Genomic DNA, 7,122 nt, shown 5'->3' with positions numbered 1-7,122 from the left:
CACTAAATATTCATGTGTTCCTCTATATTTTCCTTTTCTTTGTAGTTAGGTTTGGGCCGTGTAATCAGGGTTGATCATAAGTTTCTTTCCAAGGTGATACAGTTAAGAATCGCTACAACTCCTCTACTTTTCTCATCCCCCATAATTTGGAGGCACGAAGAAAGGGCCAAGAATCATTTTCTGCCAAGAGCCAGCAGAGATATAAGGAATTCTGGGATATTAACTTCAGAATCAAAAATCTAAATGATTTCCAAATATGGGACTTATTGTTGAACTGATGAATTTCTCTGAAGATGTTTGAGGGAACAAGGAGGCAGCAACTGTCAAGACGAAGGATCAGTGGACGTGCATCCTTTATCCACAAACTTTGTGACATTGGAGAATACTCATACTGGGGTCACAGCCCACAGCAGGTGGATGGGTGTGGGTGATGCTGGGAGAGAGGTTTTAGAGACTGATGAACGTGGACAAATTCTGAAATATTTGTTATGGATATCAAGTACTCAAGTCTGATATTCACTTTCTCTTCTTTTTTCTGCACACTTTTCTTCAGGCTATAAACAGAGAAAGCCCATTTGGGCATTAATTTTGAGTGAATACCTTAAATAACATGAAAAAATCTTTCTTTTTAGAGAAGGCATGTTCTCCATATTAAAAGCAGCAGTAGAAAGAACCAAGGGCAAGTGAGAAGCATAAGGTGATATGGCACCAGCAAACAGAGTGTGTGCTGGGTTCTCTGAGTACATATGAATATTTTGAAAACAAAAATTAAAAATAAGACAAGACCTGCTGCGTTCAGGGTGGTATGGCTGTAGGCAAATGAAACTAGACCCTTCTTATACCACATACAAGAATAAATTTAAAATGGACTAAAGACTTAAATATTAGACCCAGAACCATAAAAAATGCTAGCAGAAAACATAGGCAGTAAAATCTCAGACATTGCTCATACCAATATTTTATCTGTTATATCTCTCCATGCAGGAGAAACAAAAGAAAAAAGTAAATAAATGGGACTACATCAAACTAGGAAGTTTTTGCACAGCAAAGGAGACCACCAACAAAATAAAAAGACAATCCACAGAATGGGAGAACATATTCACCAATATACCTGATAAGGGGTTAATATAAAAATTTATAAAGAATTTACAAAACTCAACACCAAAAAAACAAACAACCCAATTAAAAAATGGGCAAAAGACATGAATAGACACTTCTCTAAAGAGGACATAACAGATGGTCAATAGACATATGAAAAGATTCTCAACATCAATAATCATCAGAGGAAGGCAAATTGAAACCACAATGAGATACCATCTCACACCTGTCAGAATGGCTCTCATCAATAAATCAATAAACAAGTGCTAGCAAGGATGTGGAGAAAATGCAACCTTTTTGCACTCTTGGTGGGAATGCAGAATGGTGCAGCCACTGTGGAAAGAAGAATGGAGATACTTCAAAAAATTTAAAATGGATCTACCTTTTGACCCAGCAATCTCACTTCTGGGAATTTATCCAAAGAAACCCCCCAAAAAAGCTAATTCAAAAGAACATAAGCAGCCCTATGTTCATTGCAGCATTATTTACAATCGCCAAGATCTGGAAGCAGCCCAACGTTCCATCAGTAGATGAGTGGATAATACAACTATGGGACACTTACACAATGGAATACCATTTGTCAGTAAAAAAAGAAGAAAATTTTACCCTTTGTGACAGTATGGATGGACCTGGAGAAAATTATGCTAAGTGGAATAAGCCATTCAGAGAAAGACCATAGTATTTACCATATGATTTCACTTGTATGTGAAATCTAATGAACAAACTGAATTAACAATCAAAAGAGAGACAGACTCATAGATAGCAAGATGCCAGCTATTGGAGGGGGTGAAGTTAGGGGGTGCAGTGATGGAAGAAAAAGGACTCGTGGACATAGACAACAGCATGGTAATTGCAGTGGGGAGGGGGGATAAGGGGGTTAAATGGAATTGCAAAAATGAGAATAATTTTTTTAATTAAAAATACAAAAATCTAAGGGAGTTTCAGTTCTGTGCTTTTTTTTTTGGAATGTTGTTATTGGACTTTTTGTTTCCATAAAACTGATATTGATAACATGGGGAATAGCATTTTAAAACAAGTAGAAGTAACATCAGATTGAGATTAGATTACTGAAGTGGTGTATTGTCACATTCTGGACTGGAGCCAATAAAATTGGGTCATTCTTGGAAGGTAACTGAGGCTATTCTTGGCCTCAGGGTTATGTAAGCAGTTGGTATGTGTGCAAACAGGTAGACAGCTGTTTTCCAAACCGTTCGGTAGAATAATAATAACAACAGTCACTGCTCCAGTTTATTGAATTTTAACTATGAAATATGCAAGTAAAATTACTTACATTGTTCTATAGTCTGTATAACTTTATAAATTAGGAACTTTCATCCACATTTTAAAGTTAAAGAAACTGCAGCACAGAGGATTCGAGCAAGTCACCCAATGCCGTAGTGACTGAGTGCAGCAATGATAAGATCTGAATCACAGTTCAGGTCTATCTAGTTCTGAGCTCCTGTTCTTTTACTCATCAAAGCAGACTTACAGAGCTTGTTCTTCCAAAAAGGAAAGAATGGAGCTAACATGACAAAAAGCAGACTTCTCCCCCTTTTTATCCAACATAGCTGATGATCAGAGAGATACATATGCTCGTGGGACCCATGAATAATCACTTCCTCTGTCAGTGACACCTCCCCACCTGTTCTTCAGCCTCTCTGACCCTTCCATGGGAGCAGCTTGAGGAGCTACCGTGCAACCACCAAGAAATGGAATCTTGTAAAGAATTGCGGGAAGTACACAAGCTGTTCTGTTTTCCCTACAGGAAGAGGGCACTGAGCCCTGAGACGATTAAAAGGATGAGTGGAAGACTGATAAAAAAAACCAGGGGAGGTGGAGAGAGGAGACGTGTAAATAAGCAGGAACACACCTGTGGTCCCAGAATGCAATTAAACATGAGCAGCTCCTTTGGAACTCACTCATGGACCAAGATTCTACATGGTAGAACGCCAAGTTCATTTTAAATTTCTGGATATAGATTACAGCACCAATTACTGTCTTGATAAAACGGGACTCCAAAATAACATTGTGACTATTTAAACTATCTGAAGCACTGATTCTGAATAACCATTAATAGTTTATTGTACAGTTCTCTTTATTTCATCCAAAACAAACTCTTAAAGGAAAAAAAAGATAATGCCTGAAAATTTATGTCAATGACTTGCTATATAAGACCATACATTATGCTTTTGAAATTTTTAAGTTGTTTAATAAAACTGTATTATACTAAGAAGTTTAACATATGTTTATATACAACCCACTCACATGGCTAACATAGTATAGTAGGTAAGAAACCCTTTACAATGAACTACAACTTCAAAACCAATTAGGCATGTTTGACATTTGTATTTTAAGGATTTTGCAAAGATTAGAGACATAAAGCTTCACAAGTATATTAAAATGACAGCCTTATGCTAACTTAAACCTTCTTGCCCATTTGCAATAAAGTCTCCATCATCCGGAGCCTAGAGAATGTGTTGAGTTCATAGACTAAACATTCAGCAGTTGTGTGCACTCAGCTGCTTTATGACTTGTTGGGTGCCTTTGTGCAACCATCCTGGAATCAATTTGTCTTTGTGCTTCAAAGAAGCCTAATTCAAAAGTACTCCAAATGTTTGGGACTTTTTTAAAATTATTTTTCTTCTGGAAGTTTAAATGTAAACTAAGGCAAATGCTCTCTCAAAAATTTTATACTGGTTTAACTGTTAAAGTTCACCTTATGTACAAACTATGACTTTTAGACTTAAAGGCATTTTTACTTTTATGATTATCCTATTTTTGAAGGCATACCCTCTTAATAATACTTATTTTCCAAATCTTTCTCTGTTAAGCAGGTAGATGTAGAATGCATCAAATTTTCCATTGCTTCCCATTATACAATAGATATCTGATTTTTGTCTTGTTCTAGAGAGAAAAGGAAGAAAAAGTAGACCACGCTGAAAATTTAGGTATGGTAGAAATATATTCAAATGTGATGATTTTTTAACACTAGAACTGCTATTCTGGCTTATGTTTTCAGACTTGTCCAGCAAGTCCTTCTTTATTGTCTTGGGTAGGACCTGCCTGTCCAGGATCTTCCTCTCTACTGATATGAACAGGTTCGCTGCTTGCTCTCTCTGGACCACGATGATGTCACACAGGTAATAATGAGTATTTGCTCCTTCTTTCTTATCTTTGTGGTTAAATTTTCTATCACAGTGTCTACCAGAAATTGGTAGGGCCATTAATCCAGTCTGAAAATCTCATTTAAAACGTTAAAACATACAGGATAAATCTGTTTCCTGCAAAAACCACACTTACTTAGAATGAGGGATAACTGCACCTTTCTTCCTTTTCCTCCTCTGCCTTCTCCTTTCTTCGTCCTCCTTCCCATGTTTATTTTCAGGGAGTGAGTACCAACCAGGAAGAACCTTGTCTTGAAGGATGAACTGAAGTTGTTTTTCTTCTGATTGAAATATTTAAAATATTAAATATTAATATTTTAAAGCCATGCTGTCAGACTTATAAATAGATAAAAAGGGCTAGTATTCATTTTAGATGAAAATTGAGCATTGTGAAAAACACTTTGTTTGTTTGTTTGTTTTTCAGACAAAGATGTTCGGAGCATTTGTGGAGGTGTCGAAGTGAAGAAGGTGCTGGAGAAAGAGCCCTCAAGGCCCCAGAACAGGGTGCAGGCTCCTGGTTTCTTAGATGCCAATAGAAGTGTCATTAAAGGGACGCCACTGTCTCTGAAACCAAGCTGAGCTAAATATTAGCTTTATTCTATTCCTTTTCCCTTGGGCCATTGTGGCCTCATTGGTAGCTGGGATACTGAATAACGTCAAAGTATTCGGTTTAAGTGAGTTAGAGTGATGAGGGAAAACGAGGAGAAAGATGGACTTTATACCTTTTTTGTCTGACTGTGAAAGCAAACAACATTTGTATGCATTACTACACGCAGATTTAACTATCGTTAAAAGTAAGAAGTGCATATATAGAGAGAGATGGGTATAGAGAGATGCTCAACCTATCAGTTACACCCCAAAAAGCCCTCATAAGTTCAAAGTATCATAAACGTAAGTAAAAAATGCATTTAATCCACCTCACCTGCTGAACAGCACAGCTTAGCCTGGTCAGTTAGAGCAGGGAGGTTTGGGGAACATGCTGGGTTGCTGTCCTGTAGACTGTATACTCTCTCCAGGGCTGCCTGAATCCTTTTTATGTTTGACGAGATGCTGGGTGTGGTGACTGTGCTGCATTTGAAGGACCCTTCCAATCCTCCACAGCAGGGCTGGAGAGTTCAACAACATGATTAAGGATGTAGAGTCTTTTGTAAGCAGGGCAGAAAGAAGGGAAAGGAAAATGGCGGAGAACTCAGCTGTACCTGGAAAAGGTGCCAACACCATCACAGATGTGTTTCTCTGTCTTGCTCCTCACCGGCCTCTCTTCTTCACTCCTCTACTCTCCACTCTTCCCTCTAACATCTAATTCAGATCATTTACAGCTTTATCAAGTAGTTGGGTTTTTTTCACAACTCATAATATGATGTGGGACATCATTTCAAAGCCCACGATAAAGAAGATAACTAAAGAAATGAATAAACTACTCAATTTTCAGAGGGGAAATAAGGGGAGATTATGGGTTCAGAAATTAGCTGTTTGTCACTATATCTTAACTCTGTAGTCTAGCTACAATGTCTCAACAATCTTGACTTTGTCAAATCCACTGGCCATTAGGCATCTTCCCAATACATCATGAGGGTAAATGGTGACAAGAAGCACTAAATAATGTCAGAAGTCTTTTGTGCATGCCTTACGTATGTCATTCTACCTCAGCATACCAACTCAAAAAATAAAAAACAGTAAGGCAAATGATCACTTTGAGTTTTTCAGATTATGCAATTTATAATCCTACAATATTAACATCAAATTGTTAAGTAAAGGATATGGTCTATTTATGAAAAGTTTGTCTACTTTGTCTTACAATGATGTGGACTTTGTATAAGTCATGTAGACTTATACAAATTCTAAATACACCACATTGGAGCAGATATTACCTGATAAATTTAGAGTTAGGTCTCTTTAGAGTCCAGCTAGCAGTGGTAATTGCATAAAGCCCCAGTGGCTCCCAGATATTGGATAAGATCCATTTGGCTGCAACCAATCAGAATTCATGGTACAGAATACATGGCTCCCAAGGCCAACCCACTGGCCCAGACAGTATGTCTAAAAAAGACGGGTGGCATTTTGACATCAGATCTTTTAATAGGAGGTTCGTTTGTATTCTTATATCTGGTCCACATAAGGCTTAAAAAAGCAAGCACTGCCCCTTCATGTTACTAGTTTTTTTTTTTTTAATCAAGTATAATGTACCATTCACCCTGTCACTGAGCCAGACAACTATCCTTGACAGCTTCTTCTCTCAACTCTAGGATGAAGCACAGGGTGAAGTAATTTCAGGGTGGGTGAGAACAAAGGAAAGGGTACAGATAAAGGGGAGTGAAGAAAAGGTAAGACTTAGCATAAGGGGCGAGGTTCAGGATTAAGGTCAAGCTCAGGAAAGTCGCTGAGGTCAGGGAACAAGTGCAGATCTGGTAGGAAGGATCCCAAACACCTGCATCTCCAGAGGCGCCATGTCCAAACGTCCTGCTCTGTCACGAGGCGCCATAAATCCCACGACTGAACTTTTGACATAGGTGCTGGCACCACTAGTCCCGAGTTTCAGTGACGGAGATATGTCCAGGCCCATTCACTGTATTCTAGGAAATTGGATATCTACAAGCTCTCTCGGTGCCATAAAGGACAGGGACTATAAACACAACCATCATGCACTAGTTTCTTTGGAGTTTTAAATTTTCCTTCTGAGCTGAATACAAATGAAGTGCTAAATTCTGCAGTCCTTCCATTCCTCTGAACTGACTCCCTTCTACAAAGTTCAATTAAATCTTCCCCAAATGTGATTTTTCCAAAAACCTAATTTATGCGATCATTTGCACTGCGCAGCACCTTTTTTCTCAGAAACTTTAATTCCTTTGTAAACTCCCTT

This window comes from Desmodus rotundus, chromosome 2, assembly GCF_022682495.2.
Source record: "Desmodus rotundus isolate HL8 chromosome 2, HLdesRot8A.1, whole genome shotgun sequence".
Classification (NCBI taxonomy): domain Eukaryota; kingdom Metazoa; phylum Chordata; class Mammalia; order Chiroptera; family Phyllostomidae; genus Desmodus; species Desmodus rotundus.
The sequence above is the reverse complement of the archived record's forward strand: the minus strand, read 5'-3'. Positions refer to the sequence as shown.